The 25530-nt window shown below is 34.4% G+C and overlaps 1 protein-coding gene across 1 annotated transcript in view; it reads left to right on the top strand.

Moving 5' to 3' along the window:
• LOC115217396 (reticulon-1) overlaps positions 1–25530 on the top strand; it is a 169645-nt gene that overhangs the window by 74458 nt on the left and 69657 nt on the right. The window lies entirely within an intron of this gene.

Here is a 25530-nt window from a genome sequence, read left to right as displayed (position 1 = left end):
CAATTAATACTCAGCCTGCCATTTCTTAATTACATTAGGGGTTTCAGTAATTTTATTGCTTTCATCATTATTATTATTATTATTATTATTATTATTATTATAAATGTTATCACCATCACCACCACCATCATCATCATTATTATTTTTATATTTATTATTATAGAGTGAGTGAGGAAGTATAATAGCCAAGTGGAAAAGATATTGTATTTCTATCATCTATATTGCTTTTTAAGCAAGTCCCTTCACTAATTTTGCCCAACAGAAAATTTCCACATATTATTTAGAAGTTGTCAGTCTTTGACTCTTGTGAAAACTGAAATCTTTTAGACTCAAGAAATGACCAAAGAAGGAATCCATGGATATAAACTTAAAAAATCAAAAATAAATAAATAAATAAATGGAATAAAGTACATTTCAGAATTTTCATTAGTTATTTTGATTATCAAGAAACACAAATGTAACACTCACACTGCACTCAGGGGTATTACAACTCATTGCAAAAAAAATAAATGAAAGGGGATAGAAAGCAGCAAGTAAGTACATTCAAAGTACACAGGATAAAATTTTGTTGTTTAACTCTTACATTACTTTTAAAGTTCTATTGATTTAGTGTTTTATACTTTTTATTCTTTTTGTTACAAAGATATTTAATAAATCTCATAATATTCCCTCTTCATGTGTACACCATGCGTATTTCTATGTGTGTGAGTGTGAATTGCCAAGGTTGTTAATAGGTTGTTGTTTACCTTTTGACAACTGCATCACCATTTAAGTCCTTTTGTAGAAGAAACCACCAAGAGCTCTGTTCCAAACAGTAACTTAACTCTTTAGCATTTAACCCTTTCGTTACCAAACCGCCCAAAGCCGCCCGAAAAAAATTTTGGTTAATGAGACCAAACCGCCCGAATTTACCTATTCATATTTAAATGAGAATATCAGAGCAAATCTCTTTAGTACATTCGTGAAAACACGTATTATACTTCGTAAAGAGTTCAACTACCGTTTTGAACAATAATCGAAGTGTAATCTTAATTCCGTGAATTTTGGGAGATTTTTTTCCGAAATTTGTTCCTATTGTGTTTTCAAAATTTGTAATTCTGACAAAAAATGGATACGAATTTCATTATATCAAGCAGTGAGTCAGAATTCGAAGGATTTTCTACTGAAGACCTTCATAAATCTAACTCTATGACTGAAAAAAAAAGCACCCAGTATTTGATAATGAATCTGATGTTTCATTTTCCGAAAGTGAAAACTGTGAATCCGAGATCGACAGCGATAAAGAAAATGAATTGGCACCCGAATAGAGTGAACATTTAAAAACTGTTTCTTTCGGTGATTTTTCTGAAGAAACTGGACCAAGTCACAGACTTTCCCAGAAGAGTAAAGCCTTAAACTATTTCTTTTAACTTTTTAGAATGAGCCTATTTGAAATCATTACGGCGGAAACGAACCGTTAGGCTAAACATAAACAAAGCGAAAGAAAGGATAGTTTGTTATTTCCCACAACCTTAAATGAAATTAAGACTATTTTGCCATAAATATTATTATGGGTATCAGAAAGTTACCCAGAATAACAAATTCTATCGTAAAATTTTGTTGTATACCCAATTGAATATTAGCTAATAACCCATTTTCTATAGCGATGTTTGAACAAAATTTTAATAATTTTATATTTTGTTGAATTTACCTGTATCTACCTGCAATTAGAGTCACTTTGTGACAAAAATTATAGTATAGAATTGGTTGAGAATATTTCATTAAATTATCTTCCAAAAATCAGATTAATATATCGATAAATAAAAAAGTTATACTTGTTTAATGAAACCAGACTAAATTTATGATTACGTTAGAAATTAATTGAAACATATAAGGGGTGTAATTTGGTCAGAAATATAGTAACGAAAGGGTTAAACCAGCCATATCAGGCCCAAATATTTTACTTGTTTTATGTTGAAATTAACCAGATTCAACCTCTCACACTTATCCTACAATGTCTTTCTAAAAATAATCACAAAATTGAAATATGAAGTCTATAAGATAATTCATGATTACTTCAAAACAATGTGAATAAATAATAAGCATTACATTTCACAGAGGACTCTGAATGCTAAAGGGTTAATAATGGAGAAATTAGTTATTTTACTGAATGTTACCAAATTCTTCAATATTTCAGAAATTAAAAATATGTGGACAGTGTATTTCATTACAATAACTGTCGGGGTAGTGTTAAATGTAGTTGGGGGATGAACGAACTGATAAAACATTCCCATAGAGGCCTAGAGTGGGTGCTGCTGACCATAAGAAAACATGAGACCTTCAGTCATGAGCTGAAACAGCAAAACAATGACACACAACTTTGTTAGATTCTGTACCATGAGATGGTAGATTGTCCAATATTTGACCCGCTTGGCTATTTTCACTGGTGTTCCTATCTATCTCCCCCCCCCCCCCCACACACACACATATCACCATACTCATACTCTGTCAGTATCAAGGTGTAGCTGTTTCTATCATATAAAGGAACAATTCTAGGGAAATCAGATCACAAAAAAACATCTTTGTAAAGGTTGAGCTTATTTTGTTATGCTTTTAATATTTTTGTTGTGAGAGTCATTTCTTGTTCTTTAATATTATTTTATGTTTAACATTTAATATTGTTGAGTTTTGTTGTTTTTGTTTACTTTTGATAAATATGGCTTTATTTGGTGTCAATAAGAATGTCTGTGGAAGATAATGCTTTATTTTTGGCATGTTTTAATAATTTGCAATGCTTTGGCAACATATTGCTAATTTTGTGTGATTGTGTGCAATATATATCAATACATTATGCAGGAACAGACATACATGCATGCACACATACATAAATAATACATACAAACGTACATAATTACATACATACATTCATACATATGAACATACATTCAAACTTGCATACAGACATACATCTACTTGTGTGTATGTAACTATGTAATTGTATCTATAAAATAAAGCTCTACAGTAGAATAAACCTCTAAATGTCAGTGGCCTAATGGAGAAAAATATTATGAACTTTTCTTTAGAACTACAGACTCCTAGTTGGTACTACATACACACCAGTTGGTACTACATACACACCCAGGAACATAACATCATATTAACCATCAGCAATCAAACTGATCAAAATGTATCACAGATATAAATATTGTAAAAATAATCTTTAAAAATGGTAATTTCTGAAGACAAAGTTAATTAGCTGGAAAATTATAATCTTATTAATGATCTTCAATATTGTTTCCTCATAATGTAAACTGTTTATTAGTAGAGTGGCAGACATGCCTAAATAAGAACATTGAGCTTCTTACATTGTAAAACTTGTGTGTGTAAAAGGGAGCAGAGGTTTGTGTTGGGAGACCCCTTTGATCCACCTCTTCTCCACTACACTAAGACAAGGAGGGGCAGTATGAATTACCTTTGGGTTTCTGTTGGCTCAGAAAGAGATAGAAAACATTATCAAGAATCTTTTTAAGACATCAGAAACTGGTAGCAGAAGTTAATTAAAGACACCCAATGACCCAGTAGCAGTGTCAAACTGGGCACTAGGTTATGGTTTCTTCTATTCAGTTTCGCTCTAATAATGTTTCTGTCAACAATGATAGAAACAATCGCTTTTGATGTAATATGTAGAAAAACCAATGCAACAGAAAACAACCATTGAAAACAGCTTATTGTTCAAAATCTGAAGAAATTTGGTGATGATGTAGTTCCACCCAAGAGGAACGTGATTCCTAATGAAGATTGTACCATTGTAATGGTTTGCCACTGCTGGTATCAGCCTCTTGTGAGTAATTAGGAAAACTGTGAGGTACAACAAACTATGGTCAGTCAATTTGGTAGAAAGATCAACCGAATCTCCCTCAAGTCACACCTTTCATCATTGATTCCAGTATGATAGTTACAAATGGTGGTTGTAGCTGTAGCGGTGGACTATTGAGTAATTCATACCTCCCCTCCTTGTCTTAGTGTAGTGGAGAAGAGGTGGAGAGTGTTACTGTTTAATCTTAATGAAGCAGGTTCCCACATGTTGGATTTTTACGGTCTTTTTCCTTAACTTTTTTGTTACCATATTTCTTTTGAGATACTCTGTGTTCTGTGTTAAGTTAATTTTAAATATAACAAAGAATTTTGTAAAATAACTTAGTTATCATTAAGCTAGCATTAGGAACATAAATTTTGATTATGGTTTGGTGGAAGATTTTAATTCAGAACATTTGAAAACAAGACATTTGTACTACAGAGCCAGAGTCAGTTTCAGGCAGGTTGGTATCAAAAGGGTTAAGGGGATGTTAGGGTGGGGAGGCAATGTAAGTAAATAACAAAAAATCCACTCTGTTGATTAAAGGACAGATTGAAGCAGGGTGTATGTAAGCTTGCACTTATTTGTGTGGGTGTGTGTGTATGTATATGCATGCACAAGGGTTTGCATATGTATACATTTGTATGCATGCATGTATGTGTCTTGGTTTGCTTTAATTTCTGCATGATTGCATGTCAAATGCAACAAAATATGCTATTTATTTATTGTTTAGTTTTTGTTTTTGTTTGCAAAAATAAAAATTGTTTTTTCTAAAAATTATTTTTAAAACAATATCTTTTGTATATGAAATATCTTTGATTAGTACATATTTCTGCTGGTGGTGCTGTCATCATTGCAGTCACAATTATTTCCAAATTAATTTTCCTGAAAAGTTTAATTTGGATTTTACTAGACATCATTGTTTGCTGGAATGGATTTCTTCTAAGAATTTTACATCAATATTGCTATCATGTCTTGAAGATGTCTATTTGAGATATGCAAATAAAGAAAACATTTTCTCTCTTCACAAGATTGCTAGAGCATTGGACAAAATGTCTTGTAGTATTTGTTCTGGCTCTTATTTTGCATTCAAATCCCATCAAAATCCTGCTGAGGTTGACTTTGCCTTTCATCCTTTCAGGATCAATAAAACAAATACCAGTCAAGCACTGAGTCGATGTAATTGACTCTTCCCCCACTCTCCCTAAAATTTCAGGCCTTGTGCTAATAGTAGGAAGGACTGTTATTATTAGCTGGCAGAATCATTAGCACACGGGCAAAATGCTTAGAGGCATATCATCCATCTTTATGTTCTGAGTTCAAATTCCACCAAGATCAACTTTGCCTTTCATCCTCTTGGGGTTAATAAAATAAGTATCAGTTGAGCACTTGAGTTGATGTAATTGACTTACCCCCTCCAGCGAAATTGCTGGCTTTGTACCAAAATTTGAAACCATGATTATTATTATTATTTAAACTTTTTTTGGTAGGAGTGCAGTTCAAGATGTGAAATTTATGTTTATAATACTTTTGTAAATTAATTAATTTTTTTGTTTGTTTTTGACATCAGTAAGTAGCCCTGAGACTTGTGAGAATGAGTGAGGTTGTTATCCTCAGACCAGTGACCCCTAATGCTTGTAACAGAGGGGACATTACTAAAAGCACCCAAGGACCATATTAATCCTAACCACTCAACAACAACATATTAACTTTCACAAAGTATCTTTTGCTAAGTTTTACTCTGAAGACATGGGTCAAACCTAGTGTTTGGTGGTAAACTTTACTCAAGGTGTGATCAAAACTCAAACCACTTAGTCGTGAAGTGAACTACACGATCATCTGTGTTTGACTCTGAAGGTCTCGGCTCACAAATCACAACAATCAGAAATTCTTATCTGATAATATTTCAAACCATCAATTCTCTTCTCTTTAGTTGCTTGTGGTCAATCGGTCATGATTATGCTGGAGCACAAAAGAAGACAAAATAAACTCTTAAAGGCTGATAGAGTTTGGGTCAAATAGTGTAGCCTACCCATATGGTAACTCATCATCTGATACCACAGCCACCCCATGTGGTAACTAACCATCTATCACCACTGCTGCCACATGTGGTTGCTCACCACTACATGCTACAGCTACGCCATCTCAAGCCTTTACTACCCAGTTCATAGCTGACAGCAAAATTAAACCATGGCTATAAATAGTCAAATAGTAATTGACATTATTGACAATTAATTTCACAAATGATTCAAAATCCAGTTTCAGTTTAATTTATCAAACTTAATTAACTCCATCCACTGATAGTAAAGTCTGATAGTTTTAATTATTCACTTACTGCTATTGCATTCACTTAGATAAAGTAAAAACCTCTGTGTATTAGACATAGCAAACAAGTCTCCCCCAAATCACATCCTTCAGCCTTAAAAATAAGAAAGGCACAATGGATAATGTAGTTCTAGTTATCCTGTGACTTTAAAAAGATGGTATAGTTATGGTTGAATGACTTCGGATTAAAGGTCTGCAATATGAGGGCTGATTTGGGCCTACAACAGCAATCATGCCTCAATATAGACACAGACTCTATTGTTGTGCACTCTTCCAGTAATTATTAATATCTTGCCTTTCTGGGCCAGACCTTCTTTTGCCAACTCTCTAATCAATCTTGGCCCCTTTGGAAACAGTTTCGTTCTTTTGAGAAGATTCTGAAAATCAAATGAAATGACAACTATTCTCTTCAAACTTTGCTTTTGAAACTGGCCTATTTTCCATTACATTTCAGATTCAGTGCTGGGTTGCTGAAGCAGAAATATTGTTATAGCAAATATTCTGCTCAATACCACAGATTTGCTTGAGCTTAACCACTTGAGCATGTCTCTTAGTGGCTGACAATATGTGCATCTCTGATCAAGAGCAGTAGTAGTGGGAGTGCATCATAGCCATGTGTTGAGAGGGATTCTTTGGGGCTTGAATAAATGTAATAAAAGTAAAGTTTGAAGGAAATAGCCATTTTTCATAGTTCCTAGGGGTAAGCAAATAGGAAATAACAATTGTTACCCAAGGACAAAAATCATGTTGCACAATGTAATTATTAAAACAATGAGCTGGCAGAATTGTTAGAACATCAGACAAAATGCTTAGCAGCATTTCTACCAGCTTTTTACATTCTGAATTCAAATTCTACTGAGGATGACTTTGCTTTCATCCTTTCGGGATTTATAAAATGAATATCAGTTGAACACTGGGGCCTGTGTGATTGACTAACCCTTTCTCCTAAAATTGCTGGCCTTGTAACAAAATTTGAAACAAGTATTATCATTACCATATGCAAAATATCTAAGATCATATTAACATTGGAAACACATGCTCATACATATGCATACGCATGCACACACACATACATAGATACACAAGCATGCAAATACATATATACTTGCACACCCATAAACTATGCAACTAGCTCTAAGATGATTCTACATAGAATCTGTACACCTTTTCTTCTAGCTGCTGGATTAAAAAAAAAAAATTTTATTATAGAAAACGGAAATGAAAATCCACAATTATTTCCTCCACTTCATTTTGTTATTTTGCAACTTGCTTTTCAATTTGAGAATTAATTCTTCATTTTGAAATTGATCAGTTATTATTTTAGTATTTCTGAGCAGTTTAATGAAGAATTAACCATCTTGAAAGAACCTTCCATATTAGGTTGAAAATTATCGCTACAGCTTTTCAATTTGATTAAAATTTCAATCTGTTCTTCAAATTAACTATTTTGTTAGGTTTGTTGTTTCTATTTTACGTCTTAGAAAGTAAAATTTTTGCCTGGAAGAAAAGAAAAAAAAACTAGATTTAAAACGAAAAATGTTTTTATAATAGAGAACTTCAACTTATGAAACAATAAATAAAGCAAAAGAGAGAAGTGGTTAATAGTAAATTCATGTGACTATTTCTGGAAATAACAGAGAACAACAACAATGTCATTTGTAGTTGATGTCATTTCAATTATGCTATACATGGACATTTGTCTTGGAGAGAAACAAAATTGTGTGCTACTTTGATGATGGTATTTCATCAACTGAAAACAAAGTAAAACAAAAGTAACAAAACAAGACTGATATATTCAGGTAGAAGAATCAGTAGAGTATCAATCAAAAATGCTTGTGATGTTTAGTTATGGTTCTTTACAGCCTGAGTTCAAATCCTGCCACTGATGTTAACTTTCATCTTTGATGAAATAAAGTACCAGTCTAGATGTGATTTGATATTTTTATAAAGTACCCTAGATGTGTGTGGAATTATACTAGACTGGCTTAAGCCACCCTATCAGGTGACTTTTAAGCTATCTCCTGTGGAAGGCTCTTCATTAGGCTTTGCGCCCAACAATGACACTTCATGCATTGAGTACATATTAAATTTTATTACAGTTGAACAATATTTTTCAAGCAATGAACAATTTTCGTTAAAACAATGATATAATTTGTCAACTTGGAATTTATTGCAAATATGCATTATAAACAACTGTACCACTACCATCACCACCACATCTGCCATATACACCATTCAGACTTCTGACGCACCTTCCCCTCCACCACTTGTCTTTCACATCCCTTACTCTCACTGTCATCCCTGACTATCACCTCCGCCTCCATCACAAGTACAGCTCATACTATTACTATCACCCCATTACCATCATTGTTCAGCATGCTGGTTCAAAGTTCAGTCCCTTTTTCTCTCTCTCTCTTATTACACCCACTGCCACCATCAACACTACCACTTTTAATAAAACATCGATTCTCCCTAAATTTCTTTGTATCTCTTTCTCCCCTTCTCTTTCTCTCTCTGTCTTTGCTACTGCCCTCACCATCTGTATACCTACTATTACTCTCACCCCAGCATGAGGAATAGTAGAAGTGTCATTGAATAGTGAGAGAGGGGGTCAAAGTGTGACACACACAAATTACTTTTCACATTTATTATATTAAAAGGTGAAGGAATTTTACAAGAATTTTTACTGTGTACAATTGAAAGTTTCCAGCTCTGGTTTTTGAATACTGAAATGTGTCAAAGGATGTAGAATATCTTATGGGTCAATTGTTTAACAAAAGTATGAACAAAGTTTTCTTAATTCTAAGTCTTGAATTCCAAATGAAATACCATTAGAGTAGGAGCATGTATTATGAGAATCTCTCTCTCTACACACACACACATTGTGCAATGGTAGTAAGCCCTCTAGGCATGGAGTCTGTAACAAGTTTAATTCATGATTGAGGCCGTCTATAGAGTAAGAAAAACCATGTTGTAGACTCTGGTGTCTTAGGCCTTGCATAATGTCCTGTGATTATAAATTTATCTCTTATCTTCATTCCTTTGCTTTTTATATCAACATTTTTAGATCTTCAAGAGCATATCAACTAAATTCTTGTAGTTAACATTGGTCAATACTGTTATCTTAAAAATGGAATTGCAGCCCCTTTACACACATAATTTTATAGTGTATTTTTCTCATTCATTTGCCAATTTGTGATTGGTAAAAGGCTGTTACTAGAAAAGGTCAAGGGTTTTTGATTGTTAAATATTTCCAACACTTTTGAAGTTTATAGTATTGTCCATTCAGCTCTTTGTGTGTGTGTGTACGTTTAGTGATGCAAACAGGAAAAATAGAACTCAAATCATGAGTATTTTTATTTTATTAGTATTTAGCAGAAGCAACAGAGTAGCTCAAGCTAAGAGTTTTGTGTGTTGGCACTTATCAAATCAGTATATATATATATATATATATATATATTACACACACACGTGCACGTATATGAGAGAGAGTAAATGTATGTATGTGTAAGATATATATAGGGTGCCAGAGATATTTGAGGACATATTTGGGAATGAAATAAACCATTCTAATGTAACAAAAACCAAATGTATTTTAATAAATTTGTGCAGAAGCTCTCTTATAACATTCATTATCATCATCATCATCATCATTTAACGATCACTTTCCATGCTAGCATGGGTTGGACGATTTAACTGAGGACTGGTAAACAAGATGGCTGCACTAGGCTCCAATCTGATCTGGCAGAGTTTCTACAGCTGGATGCCCTTCCTAATGCCAACCACTCTGAGAGTGTAGTGGGTGCTTTTATGTGCCACCAGCACGAGGGCCAGCCAGGCGGTACTGGCAGCGGCCATGCTCAAATGGTGTTTTTTACGTGCCAGCTGTACAGGAGCCAGTCTAGCAGCACTGGCAACAACCTCACTCGAATGCTTTTTCACGTGGCAGTAGGGAAACACTGGTAATGATCACACTTGAATGGTACTAGTCAGCTGCTCTGGCAACGACCACACTCGGATGGTGCTCTTAACGCTCCACTAGCACGGATGCCAGTCATCGAATTTAATTTCAATTTCACTTGCCTCAACAGGTCTTCGCAAGCAGAGTTTAGTGTCCAATGAAGGAAAAGTATGCATAAGTGGGCTGGTTACACCCCTGGCATAGGCCATGGGTTATGGACTCACTTGGCTTGCCGGGTCTGCTTTTAGCTTCAATGATTGCTTCACTGCCAGACCAGGTTAGTTGACATACCTGCACTAAACGGACTTTAATCATTTCAGACATTATCTGAGCAGTGGTGGCCTTCAATGAAGTTATGGTGTTGTGAGATTGTTGGATAATCCATATTTCACCAATGCTCCAAACATAGTAATCCAAAAGATATAAATCTGGCAAGTTTGGATGCCACAATTTTGGTATTACAAGATTGTGAAGATTGTCTAACAGCCATTCTTGGGTTATATAGGCTTTGTGCGAAGATACTAAGTTTTGTTAAAACTTTGTGTGGCCTTCTACTGTGTATTTCATCCACCAAGGTCTTAAAAACTGTCTCTAGAAACTCACCATATCCAGCAGCATTAATTCCAAGACCCTATGGAAAGATGTGAGGTTGCTTGTAACTCATCACTCCTAAAACCATCACAGTTGTTGATGGAAACTTAGTGTGTATCACTCTGGGGACATTAGAAGGATCTGTACATAACTGTCATTTCACTTGTTAGACTTTTGGTCTTGATCAAAGTTTCTCTCATCAAGCAAGAATGAAAGTATACCATGTTTGTGAGGGATTTTAATCTTGTTAACTGTTGGGCACAGATTAAACAGTTTTCTTGTATCTTTGTAGACACGAATTGGCCTCTCCTCTGTACATATGACTTGTATCTAATACCCTCATGTACCGCAGTTCTGAGGTTTCTTTGGCAATAGCCTTCATTGATTTTCCAGGATTATCATTAATAATGTTTTGAACCTGATGGATAAATTGCTGTGTCCATATAGTGTCCAAACATATAGTTGGAATATTCTTGCCAGAGGCTTCCAATTCTATCTAAACTTTGTGTACAAAAGATCTTGTAATATTTAGGAAGTTGGCAGCTTTTAAATCATTGTGTTACAGCATCAATAACTACATATATTTTCAATTCTTGTGTTAGCATTTTACCTACTATGGCAGATCTGAAAGCCTTTTGGTTTGAAGAAAATAATATACTGATAACTAAATATCCTCACATTGTATATAGTTTGAGAAAGAGAGAGTGGGGGGAGAGAATAAATATATGTGTAAGATATATATGTATGTTTGTTAATCTATCAATGCTGCCATACCTGTGGTGTAACAACAAATATTATTGACATCTTTGTTGTTTTCTTTGCAATATTACTTCTTCCCCATTATTCTGTCAGTCTGAGTTCATATCAGCATGTCTGTCTTTTTTTTTTTTTGTGGTGCTGCTGTTGTTGTTGTCATTGTTATCATCATCATCATCATTGTTGTTATTTACCAATTAAATCTCATTACCATTCCTGCTGCCATGTTATTTAACATCATTCCATTCTCATTCTACCATTATCATCCTCCTCTGCCACATTTTCAGTTTATAATTTCATGTTATTAATTAAAATTTTATTTGCATTAACATTTTTTTCTCCTGCCATTTCTTCTAAATTTGACAAAAAGGAAATGACATATTCTGTGGTCAAAATTTAAAAAGAGAGGGAGGAAGAAGTGGTTAAAATTATTGTTTCTTTACTCATCTACACTACCCCAAACAGTAATTGTTACTGCTTCAACTTTTAATATAACAGACTTATGATTGAAGGCCAAGGAGTACATTGTCTTCTTTTACAGGACAACAGGGTGTGATTTGAGGACAATTTGGTTGTTGGTTTGACCTGGCAAAGTTGTAGTGTTAGTTCCAGTTTGTCCTCTGAAACAATTGTAGAGATCTATGTAGAACCAGTTCCAAGTCCAACATTAAACAGATGAGGACAAATCACTCTCACTTTCAGATGTTTTTCTCAGAAAAAGTCTGTTACTAATTCTGTGGTCCTGGGATACTATGAAATTTCTGTATCATTTATAACAAAATAAAAATTTTGAAAATTTAAAGATATTTTTCATGGTTGAGATAGTGTTTAATTAATTAATGCTCATGGAAATTTATATAAGTGAGGTAGGTAGTGAATATTGTTTTGACAGAAATTACTTATGAGGAAAGTTATTTGTCTGTAGGTATGAGAAGACTGTTCTTTGCTGATAAAGAATAAGAGTGGAATTTGGCTCTGCTGGCAAAGATCAGTATTATATTCCTAACAAACATTAAATTTTCTCTGAAATTAATTCTCAAATTCATTAAGTTATTTCCCCGTTCCTTTGGAACTTGTAAACAAAACTGCTAGGCTTTTTTTATTCTTCCTTCAACTGAAAGAAATTTCAGTTCATTGTCCCCCTTTTTTTTTTGTGTGTGTGTGTGTGTGTGTGTCATTTGTTACACCATTTTGTCACTGGAAAGTTTGAGTTATTTCTTTTAGCTCACACTGATTTGAAATCAGTCAATGGACAATTTCTTCCATTGACTCTGAAGACTTTTGGTGAAAATTAGTCAAAGAGACATAAAAGAAGTGAATTAGTTTGGCCAGAAATTGAAATCTGTTCACAAATTCATTGCTGTAGCGCTTACAACCAACATAAAAGTAAAATTAGAAGTGGGAAACGTCTCGTTGTTGTTCAGTTTGCTTAAAATGGCAACCAAATTTCTCTTAAATCACATGCTAACTAAGATGTCTAGAACAAAATCTATTATTAGGCTGAAAAAATTAATATTAATAGACTAGCTGGAATACTTTTGAATCAAAGTGTTTTCAGTAAGGACTGATCTAGGTGTAAACAACAACAATATTTGGACCCAATTAAAAAATTAACAATTTCAATAAGACAAAAATAATAAAATTCATATGACAAGTAACAGCAAATTTTCACCAAATATTTCCTCCTTTTTTTCAATGTTGCAATAATCCCCATCATTTATTTAAATATTTTTTGTTTTATTAAAGCTGTATCTTTATCATAATCATCATCTTTTCATTGAATGCTGGTCACTTGTTTTTGTTTTGTTTTGTAGTTTTTGTTTAAAGCTTTTTCTCCATGTTTGCCAAAATCCTTCCATCGAAGTCTCATGTATTCCTCCTCTACACATCTCTCCCTCACACCTGTTATTTATTATCATCTTTGAATGTTATTTAAAGCAGTTTCTAAATAAACAGTCAAATATTAGTTAGAATTATTCTTTCAAAACCAATCCTTCTAGTAAATCTAGAATACCAAGTTTATTAACAGATTTAGACATCAAAGTGTTTTTATTGACTTACCTCTAACATTATAATGCTTGTAAGTAGACCCTCTCAATATCTGCTATATTGTCATCAGGTGTGTTATTCATGGATACATACACAGTCTCAAATAGTACATGCATTAGTGGCTTAAAAATGCTACTTTCCTTATTTGGATCATGTCCGGTACTATGTGCATATCCAGGAATATAACATCTGATGATAATGACAGGAAATTAATTAAAAAGTAGTGCAACTATAAATAAGGTTTCATCTGTAAAGATTAATAATCTAAATATAATTGTATTAACAACTCCTCTTTTCATATATTTCGTCTTTCTCCTACTCCCATCATTCTCAATTAAATGCTTTAGAGAAACACAATATATATGAAATATTATCAGAAAGACAGGGTATAAATGTGTCAGTTATTCTTTCTTCACTTCTACAGTAAGGAATAGGCTGCGCCCATCACCCAGTTTAATACTGCCATCTTTAACAGAGTCTGTCAGAGGATAACTGACATTATTTAAAAGGAACTCATCCTCTTTGACCAATTAGTCATAGACATTTTAAATAAAGGGTGATTTACACTTTGTATCCTTAGAAATTTTTACCACACTTCATTGAAAAGATTGCATTATTCATGACTCAACATTAAGGCTATAGAGTCCCAAGTCACATGTTCTACATGTCCAGACATTGTTTAGAAATTATAACCTTACTCTATGGTGCTGGTCTTATTTAACCGCAGGCCAGCCTTGATCAAGCAGATCTTTGATCAAAACTGTTCAAGCTTTAACCAATCCATCATTTATTTCAGACATTTGTATTTGGATTACATTGTCCAATGTGTCTTTTTTTTAAGATGAAAGGGATATTTAGCTACTGTTTCTAATATATTTAACAACTCTTTAAGAGGAACCCATGCTGGCAAATGGAATATAGACACATGTATGTGTATATACGAGGAGGTACCCAAAAGTAACTGGAAACGTTCTCTGTGGGACAAGCCCATTGTAGTTCAGGCTTTCATTGCTAAAAGCCGCTTGATGCAACCCTCTGACATCAATCTGCCGACCAGCTGCATCAGTTGCAGTTGTACTGCCACATAATGTGTCTTTGTTTTATAGTACTTCTCCCTTGTTCATCAATTTTTGTGATGGCTGAAACAAAGGAAAAGCATGCTTCCATGAAATTCTGTTTTTTGCTGGGGAAAACCGCAACCAAAACAGTTGTCATGCTGCAAACAGCTTACAAGGATGCTGCCAAAAGCAAAACACAAGTTTACAAGTGGTTTTCATGCTTTAGGAATGGTCACTTGTCGTTTGAAAACCAACTTTGTTCAGGGCATCTGTTGACCTCCCGAACGAATTGAAATATCATGAAAATTCATGAACTGATCTTGGAGGACCACTTCTGAATAATTGACAAACTTTTTGATATGACTGGTGTGTCCTGGAGCTCCTGCCAACGAATTTTGAGCAAGGAATTGCGAATGAGAATAGTTGCAGCAAAATTTGTGCCTCGCTTGCTCACAGGAGGTCAAAAGTCATGACTGAATGTGTGTCGTGAACTGAAAGAACAGTTGGAAATTGATCTGAACCTTTTTTCAAAGGTCATCACTGGTGAGAAAAGCTGTTACTATGGAATTTGAAGATGTGGAAGAGATGAAGAAAAAACAACAGAGGCGTTAAAAAGCATCATTTTGCAAGAGTTCCAGCACAGCTTTGAATAATGGAAACTGTTTCTGGACCGATGTATTGTTTCAAATGGAGAATGCTTTGAAGGCAATAAAAGTGTAAACATGTAAAACCAAGTGAATAAAATAATATTGCAAAATTCTGGTTTCTTTTGGGTACCCCATCATATATATAGTAAATGAAAGAGAAGATACAAGAATTTTTATTCATCACTACAATTGTTTCAACTCATCTAGCATTGATCCCTCACAAGTGGGATACTTAATAACTGGTTCAGGAGCATCCAATGGTGCAGATGTATCTCTTCTGGTGATAAATAACTCGTTAAAATAACAGTTCCACTGTGTATCTCCTCATTCCATGTAAAGATAAGCAGCAAACTAAAGGATATATCTTCATTTATATAGGAGATCAATAATAGAATAACAGATACATTGAAAAAACAAACACGCAATACAGTGAGAAAAGTTTAGAGCTCCTTGTAGATTATCATATTCCAGTCTGTTTTCAGTATAGTGGTTAAGTAACTCCTATACTGAGTAGTATTACTAGTTATGAAATAGAGAGCAAATGTAGGAGAAATTAAGATAGACAATTTTGCCATTATTGCTGTTTAGAACTCGTCATTGGGTTACAGAGAAAACTTAATGTAATAAAGTATTCCCTGATGATCCATTTTGGTTAAGCACCCAAATGCTCTTGGAACACCCAATGAATGATTCCAAACAACCATAATGGTGAAACATATGTAGGAACTAATATTATAAACTTGTTGTTTATCTTACTTTCTTGTGTGTGTGTGTGTGTGTCTGTGTTCTCTCTTAATCCTGTTTAGTATCTAATTAACTCTTCTTCCTTTTTATTATCCTTTCATGACTCAAATCTTGAAGTGAGCCCTGAACCTGTTTCCTTAAAATCCAACCCAAAATGGTCAAGGAGGGTAAGGTATTGGATTACCTGTTCTAAGATTATCAGTTTGAAATTACTGCAGATATCTCAACACTATTCTTCAACAGTTGTGGCTGTTGAGACAGACTGTAACTGTGTTATCTATGCAATAGACTAGTGCCTTCTTCAGGAATAAGATTTTTTATCTATCAACTACTGAATTCCTTTCATCTAGCACTGAGTAAGCATTGGCTATTAAAAGTCACCCAGAATTTAGAAAGACTATATATTACTTTACATATGATGCTTTTAAATACCACTTGCAAGGAGCAACTGTCATTAATATGACTTGGAAGGAATAAACTACTATTAACATCCTTTCATTTTATTTCCCATCCACCATCATCATTCTGATTACATTCCACAACCTCATTGTTTCATCTTTCATCTTTCTCCCTCATTCTTCATTTTACCCCTTAAGTTCTGGAGGAGGAGGAGTTAGAAAAGTGTATAAACGATGATTTACGCAGAGAATTGTACAGAGGTTTACGAGGGGAGTTAGAGCATTACTTAGAGGAGCAAATTGATGGCGAGGATTATGATGAGGATCTCTTTGAAGATGCTGTATATTATGACTGTAAGTGTCCATTACTCCTTACTTCCTAAATAATATTATATGTATGTTGTGTGTGTATGTACGCGCATGCATATATATCAAATTCCTTCGAGTGTTTACTCTTTACTCCCTAAACAATACTCTCTCTCTAAAAAACTCACTGATGTCATTGAAGATCAATTTAACAAACCAACCATGAGAAACATGTTAACAGTTAACGTTGAATTGGTAACAATTTTTTTAAATGGATGAACGTAACTAATTTTATTTATCAACATGTGTGCGCGTATAAATGTTTGTGTATTTATGTGCATATGTATATATGTGTATATACATGTTTGTGTGCGTTGTCTACCTACTTATTTTAAACACTCTAGAACTGTTCCAATTATTATTTGGCGTTATTATTTGAGGATTGGAAAAGATTGGGAGTTGGGTAAAAGGGAACACATGTCTTATATCAAATTGGGAATTAGCAAATCCCTATCCTTTAGCAAACTCTTGCATTTGGTCAATCACTTTACAAAATCTACATCAATTTGTCTTTTTCTATATTTACAATTATATTGTCTAATGTTTCCTTCCTGCTGTAAGAGATAATTTGGTTGCTATTTCTAGCAGTTTTGCATGATCTGTTAGAGCCCCCATCATTAGATCCCACATTAAGTAATTAATAAATGAAGGAAACATGAAATGTTTTACATTTTCTGTTTGATTTTATTTACATTTATAGTGCAAGCACTCATAACTGAGTGGTTAAGAAGTTTATTTAACAACCAAATGTCTCTGGGTGCAATTTTAGTGTATGGCACCTTGGGTAAATGACTTGCAAAATAAATCTGGGTCAGTCCAAGCCTTGACTGGAATTCGGTAAAGAGAAACTGAGGAATCTCACCAGATGTACCATTGTCTTCAGGCCATTGGTTGTCTTTAATGTGGAAGTCATTAAAACCAGGTGTTACATTTCAAGATGACTCATGTGGTCTGGTGGTATTTTAATACATCTAACTTTTTTGCTAGTTTCAGCTCAAGAGCTGCAGCCATGCCTGGGCACCCCCATTGTAAACATCTGTTTACATTTTGAATTTAAATCCTACTGAGATCAATTTAGCCTGTCATCTTACTCATTATCATCATCGTTTTATGTCTGCCTTCCATGCTAGCATAACCATAAAATACTGAGGTTGGTAAACACTCCCTCCCTCTACTCCCTGCTCTGAAATTTGTGGTTTTGTCAATGTTAGAATTTATCAACATCATCATCACCACCACCACCATCATGTTTTCAACAATTTTATATGAATTTATTCTGCACCACTACCATCACCACTAGCAGACACATGTCTGTATTCTTGATGTGTGTAACATTATGTCCATCTACTACTTTTTGTTTTGTTATATTAATATTCTATGTTACATCAATTTGTTGACTGTCTTTCTAATGATTTTGTATGACTTGCAGTCAGGCAAATGTGATCTCTGTTGACAGTCTTTCAGCTGTAGCTTCTAATGATTTCATTTGCGTATTCTTTAGTATGTTTATGGTATAATCAGAGACATTGTAGACCTCCATTGGAGTGACCTCTCCAAAATACTTATGAAAGCAAAACAATCAAATGTGTGTACATAATCTCACTGCTTTGAGGTATGGCACACAGTCTATTTTATAAAGTAGTTGTGATAAATAATCTTTTCATATACAACACTTAGTCATTGATTTATTAATACTACTGCTGCTACCACTACTGCAACTACAAATGTTGTTGTGTCTGAGAACTTCTTTATGTAATGTAGTTAACAATATATCTATGCATTTCCTCAAATACTTGTGTGTGTGTGTATGTGCATAAATTGTATAGATGATATGATTATCTTAATCTAAGAATAAAGGAAACCATTTACACACGAAAAAAAACAACAAAAAAACTGAATATATTGTAGAGTGTGTGTGTGTTTGAAGAGAGACTTATATATTTGATTTCTGTAATATCTTAAGATAAGTCCTGGACACAGTCACCACATTATGTTTCCCACTCATCCTTCACCTCCTTCTCCTTATCATCACCACCATTGTTGTTGTTACATCTGCTTCAATACAAGGAGCAACTGTGCTGTGTTGAGGTTCCATTGCTATAATCAGTGAAGGACACACTACCAATAACACCTGTATTACTACCACCACCACCACCACTATTAGTATTACTACCACTATGACAATGACCACCACTACTTCTACTACACTTGTTGCTTTAACTCCATTCACATCTGGCAGTTCTACATCTCCACTCTTCATCTCTTAGCGTTGTGAGAGAAAGAGCCACAGCTACATAACACAAAACTGCTGCCTTTACATATAGGTGAGGTTGCCAACCAATAAATATGGTAGTGTTATCTGTCCGTTTTGTTTGCTAGTCACTGACTCATCTTTGGTTATTTCCAATAAATCAAGTATTTATTTTTCTCTTGTGCTCTTTATTCATTTTGCCTGTATATCAAACCATTCCATCACAACTATCTGCTCAGATTTAATACAAGTCCTTCAGATATGATGATGACAATGATAATAATAATAGTTTCAAAGTTTGGCACAATGCTTGCAAGTTTGGTGGGAGGGAGTAAGTTGATTAAATTGACCCCAGTACTCAACTGATACTTATTTTATTGACCCCAAAAGGATGAAGGGCAAAGTCAACCACAGTAGAATTTGAAGTCAGAATGTAAAGCATTTTACTTGTTACCCTAATGGTTCTGTCAGCTTGCTGCCTTAACAATAATAATAATAATCCTTTCTACTATAGGTACAAGGCTTGAAATTTGAGGAGAGGGACAAGTCAATTGCATCAACCCCAGTGCTCAACTGGTACTTAATTTATTGACTCCCAAAAGGATGAAAGGCAAAGTTGACCTCAGCTGAATTTGAATTCAGATCATAAGGGCAGATGAAAAGCCGCTAAGCATCTTGCCCAGCATGCTAACAATTCTACCAGCTCACTGCCTTAATAATAATAATAATAATAATATAGTAATCCCTCAACAATCACAGGTGTTATGTTCCAACCCCATCCCCCCGCGATAGGTTAAAATCCACAAAGTAGAGACAGTACTGAATATATATATATATATATATTATATATATATATATATATATATATATATATATATATAAATATATAAAGTTAATCCAAACAAGAAAACAAAAACAAAAAAACAACAACGCAAGGACGTGGAACAAATAAAGTATTATTGGACGCTAAGGGAAGAAGGAGATATATATATATTTGTAATTTGTATATATTTATTTTATTATAAATGCAAAACAACACCACAGAGTAATCAATGTAAGCTTAAATAATAAACTGTGATAGGTGAACCGTGATACGACAAAGGATTACTGTATTATAATAATAATAATAATAATAATTCTTTCTACTATAAGGTACATGGCCTGAAATTTTGGGGAGGGGCTAGTCAATTACATCAACCCTTGTGGTTAACTAGTACTTATTTTACTGACCTCGAAAGGCTGAAAAGTAAAGTTGACCTAAGTGGAATTTGAACTCAGAACATAAAGCTGAACAAAATGCCACTAAGCATTTTGTCAGTATGTTAACAATTCTGCCAATTCACCACCTAATAATGATTTCAAATTTTGATACAAGGCCAGCAGGTTTGACAGGTAGGGGCTAAGTAAATTCAGTTGACTCCAGTGTTCAACTGGTACTTATTTTATCAACCTCGAAAGAATGAAAGGCAAAACCTTGGGGGTCCATAAAGTTTTATTAAAATTTATGTGCAATAAATTGCTTATACTTGTACGATACACAAAGTATTAAACATATTTTTAATACAATTCTTAATAATAATTATGAAAATATAATAGGATTTTTTAAACATCTAATGGTTCTGAGGGTTCACCCAAGTAAAAGAGGAATCAAAGGGATCCATAGGCAAAAAAAAAAAAAAATAATAATAATAATAAATGGTCGAGAGCCACTGGTTTAGTTTTTAGTTTAATAGAATTCATCTGAAGTTGCCTCCCTTTAATCTGTTAACACTGTGTCGTTCAATAAACTTTGATCTTTACAATTCGCTACAGGCAATTTCCAGCACCACTTCAGTGATTCTCAACCATATGAAGGTCTGTATAAAATTTTAGACGAGAAAATAATAAATTGGGGATCCACAATAGTATTTTGAGTGCTCCTGAAAAAGTTTTGCTTTAGATGTATGTATTAGAAACACCTAGATATATTGCAAATAGTAATATAGGTGCAGATGTGGCTAAGAAGCTTGCTTAATGCACAGATAGTTTAGGGTTCACTCCTATGTTGTGATACCTTGGGCAAGTGTCTTCTACTATAATCCCAGGTTGACCAAAACCGTGTAAATGAATTTGAAATACGCTTAGTGTGCATGTGGGTATATATGTATGAGTGTTAGTGTCTCCTCGTCTTGACATCTCATAATGGTTGTATATAAGCATCGCTATCATACGAGCCTAGTTATTTTGTTTTTAGACTTCTATGAAAACATGTCTGGCGAAAGGGAAATATTATTGTGCTTGGAAACAGGAACGGCATCTAATCATAGAAAATTTGCCTCAGTGAATTCTGTTTGACTGATGCAAGTATGGGAAAGTGAACATTAAAATGACGATAGTAGTAATATATCAAGTTTGATATAATTTTAACACTTCCATTTATAGGCCTCTGTTTCTCTCTTTCTTATGTCTCCTTCAAAACACACACGAGTTCTGATATATATATTTTCACATTGTATCAATTGAATGTTGCTATATCAATTTGGGTAAATATCTGCACAAGAGACTGGAGTGACTTCATAATAGAAATGAAAGTGTGTGTGTGTACACATGTCTATTTATACGTATCCCTTTCACTCTTACTCCTGTTCATCCATGTACCTCAACAAAGTGACATTGTTTGCTCAATGTCAAGCAGACCTATGAGCAAAGTTATTCCAACCCTGACCACATCTTTTGTGCTGGGAATCCAGGACCACATTAGCTAATGTGTCCTTTTCTAAGATGGCAGACTGTCATTTGGTGGTGGTGGGGGAGCATAAAGATTTTCTATTATTTCTAGCAAACTAAACAACTACATAGAGGAGTTCTCAACCATTTTTATGTATAGACCCCTTTCATTACTATTTTATTCTGGTGGACTCCCGTAGCCTTAGTAATCTAGAATACCAATGAAATGACTTGTACAACATGACCTGCTGTTGAAGTCACCACCACCATTACTACCAAAATCACCATCACCACCACCACCACCACTACTACCACCTATTCTACATAGCATGGGCAAAAATATGCAGAATAACTACAGATATTTTAACATTGGAATCGCTGTGTTCTGCTTAGCTTAATAAACCTCAACTATGAAAGAGCTTCAGTTATTCATATTTACTTTTTTACTTCATATATTGCTTGTTTAGCAGAATCAGTAGAGCATCAGATAATACATTTTGTGCTATTCAACTACATTCTTTCGTTTGTTTTAGTTAAACGTCATCAAGATCCAGTTTAACTTTCTTCCTTCTGTAGTCAGTAAGTATAGGAGATTATCAATTATCGAAAGTGCTACCACAAATACAATAAGGATGAAATCCACTAAAAAGTGGAAAAAATAACGTCTGTATTGTTGGGTTAGAGTTAGTTCTAACTTTGTGGTATCCTTCCTTCAGTTCTCAACTCCTGATGGAATTATAGTCATTGTCACATAGTTTACCCTTGCTCTTTTAAAACCTGACACTGGCAATCCAGGTCTGGACACAGTTGATTCCTGGAGAGAGGGAGAGAACTGCCCCCTCCCCCACACACTCCAATACTGGACTGTATTTATCAACCCTGAAAGGATGAAAAGTAAAGTTGGCTTCTATGGCATTTGGACTCAGAGCACAGAGTGGAATATATATCACAAGACACACACACATACATATATTGACTCTACCATTTTATTGCCTTGTCGTGTATTGTGCATGTGTGTGTGTGTTTGTACACATACATAAATACCTAATATATACATAGATCCCAATATACATACATACATAAACTCTACAGGTGTATTGCATTTGGATGTATTGTTGTTCTATGGACTGGTAGATGATTCTAGATATAAATATCCATTTTAGGTCTTAACATCATCATCTTCCAGGCAACAAGAAGCTTGTGTAATAGTTTTAACTCCTTCCTTTTCTTAATTTTTAGTGACTCAGCATTTATCCCTTTTGCTCCATCTTCCTCTTTCTCATATCTTTAACTATCCATTCATCCATCCACTGTTCCATCCAACAGGATACCATTCCAGATCCATTCACTTATAAATCCATCTAGTCGTGGTTTCTATGTGTTGAATCTCCCATCTCTCTAGCAACAATACATTGACTCATTCCTCCAACACCATTCTCATAATATATATATATATATAATCTAGCTGACTCATCTTGGAAATGTAAATTCCCTTTTCTATTAATTCATTGATCATTGATCTGGTTGATCTCTCTTCCTCATCAAACTATTTATCTATCAATCAATTCATTGATTAATTAAATTTGTCAATCATACAATAGTTTTATAAAATTAAGTCAGTTTACTTTGTCCATTTTTCTCAGTTTTTGTATTTTGCTATATCTACCCATCCATTGACTCATACTCTCTGCATCCATTGAAATTCTTTTTCCGTATACCCTTTAATATATTGATTCTACTCTATTCTCCTTCACTCTGTATTCTTCTCTCTCTCTCTCTCTCGAACTACTTTCCTTCCTTCTTGTGTTACAGGCCCATTTATTCTATTGTTGTTGAGTCCTTGACAGACCAGAGTTATAATCAAAAACTTTCCAGTTATGACCATCACATCTTTTTTACACATTAGTGATCACATTGTCCAATATATTTTCCTTAATCTAGGACAGTAGGTAAGGTGTGATTTGAGAAAGATTTAACTGCTATGGTTGATTGACCATAGAAAGGCTCCCTCGGTGAGTTTCCTGATACCCAGCACAGGTTTCCTCAATCCTGTATTTTCAAAACACAGAGATGGATCTCCTAGTTTAAGAGAGAGGTGGGGATGCAACTTTATAGCTCTTGTAGAAGGATCTCCAATTCTACAGAAAGAGGATGGGAAGGAACCTTATTGTTCTTACAGCAGGATCTCCTAGTCTACACAGAGAGAGAGAGAGGAGACAGCTTTATAGTCCTTTTTTGTTTTTCCACTGACTAAACGTGAAACCATTCATTATTTACAGTCATGTGATTTTTTTTCTTAATGTCACTATGTCATTTCCTCTATCTAAATATCTTTCCTTCATCAACTCTGTTTTTCAGTCACCTTTGACTGTTTTCATTTTTATCTTATTCTCTATCCTTGATGTTGTTATGAAGGTATGGGCATTACAACAGAGGTCATAATTTCAAACAAACAACCTCTGTTTGTTGGGCTGCAACAGTTTAGAATGATGAACTAGCTTACATTCTCTGTGTGTGTGTGCGCGCACACACACTCATCTTTGGATGCATTTTCATAGAAATGACTTTTGTATTTCTCATTTTAACCCTGACAGACATACTGTTGCTCACTCTTTCAAATATACTTATGTTATGTACCTTCCTGTTCACACACAAACACACACACACTCATTCTCTCTGTACATACATATACACATGCCTGTCCCTACCCCCACCCCAGCCATCCGCACTCATACACTTTCTGTCTGGTCATATTTTTCTTCTCAGGAGTCTGGGTGGAGGGTGAATAATGAAGAAATAAAACAAAAAATATCACTGTGGTTTCCATAGCAGCAACTGTTGTGGTAGTGTATCAAGATGTGACTCTACTGTCCCTAGGTTACAAAAAAACTAAAGTCAAAGAAATAAAGCTTCCTCCTCACTCTCTCCCTCCCTCCCCATCTCTCTTTCTCTCTCTCTGCTTATCCAATCTTCTATAGTAGTGGATCTCTATCCTTTGATGATAACAATTCAATTATTTAATCAACTGAATTTTGTGCTCCTAAATTAACATATCAGTAGCTAAATATTCCACAGATGTTTGAATCTATAACATAATTCTCCAGCAGAATCAGCATGACAGTGTGTGTGACAAGGCCAAATCTCTTCAGTTACAAGCAAAATTCACCCAGCAGGATTCTAAGCTGTTTCATTCATCCCACTTTCACTGAGAAGGTATAGGTTGATCCAAGGCTTTAGAAAATTACATGTTCCCAAATACCGTACCCAGGATCACATAGTTGCTGAGTGAATTTTTTAACCATTTAGTCATTCTGAACCCACCCGTAAATACAAACATGCATATGCACACACACACATCCACATAAACATATAGATAATTAAACACACACACACTTATCATATTGTCCTACCTATGTCAGCTTGGAAAATGAATGCAAATTGTTTGGGCACTTTATGCCTTCAAAGTCCTTTTGAATAAGTGATCTCTTTAAGAGATCACTTATTAGGGTCAGGAAACTGCAAACACAGAAAGACAGACATAAAACCATGACCAAATAATTGAATTAACTGTCATACTATACTGTCAGTATAACTGCAGATGGTAGTGGTCCTCTCCTCCCTACTATGTCACACTTGCAGTTTAACTAGATATCACTAGACCTACCTGACTTCCTCATCTTTTCAACCCTCAACACCTCCCTCTTCGCTCTTTTTTCCCTTAGCTTTCTTGCCCATCTTGAAGAATCAGATCCAGTTCTGGCATTTGTGTAAGTCTCGATGCCAAAGTTTGGGACAAGGAATAGAGTTTTAATCTCTTGAGTCTTTCCCAGTAGCTTATATGCT

Source organism: Octopus sinensis, linkage group LG11 (assembly GCF_006345805.1).
Source record: "Octopus sinensis linkage group LG11, ASM634580v1, whole genome shotgun sequence".
In the NCBI taxonomy this organism is placed as follows: domain Eukaryota; kingdom Metazoa; phylum Mollusca; class Cephalopoda; order Octopoda; family Octopodidae; genus Octopus; species Octopus sinensis.
The sequence above is the reverse complement of the archived record's forward strand: the minus strand, read 5'-3'. Positions and strand labels throughout refer to the sequence as shown.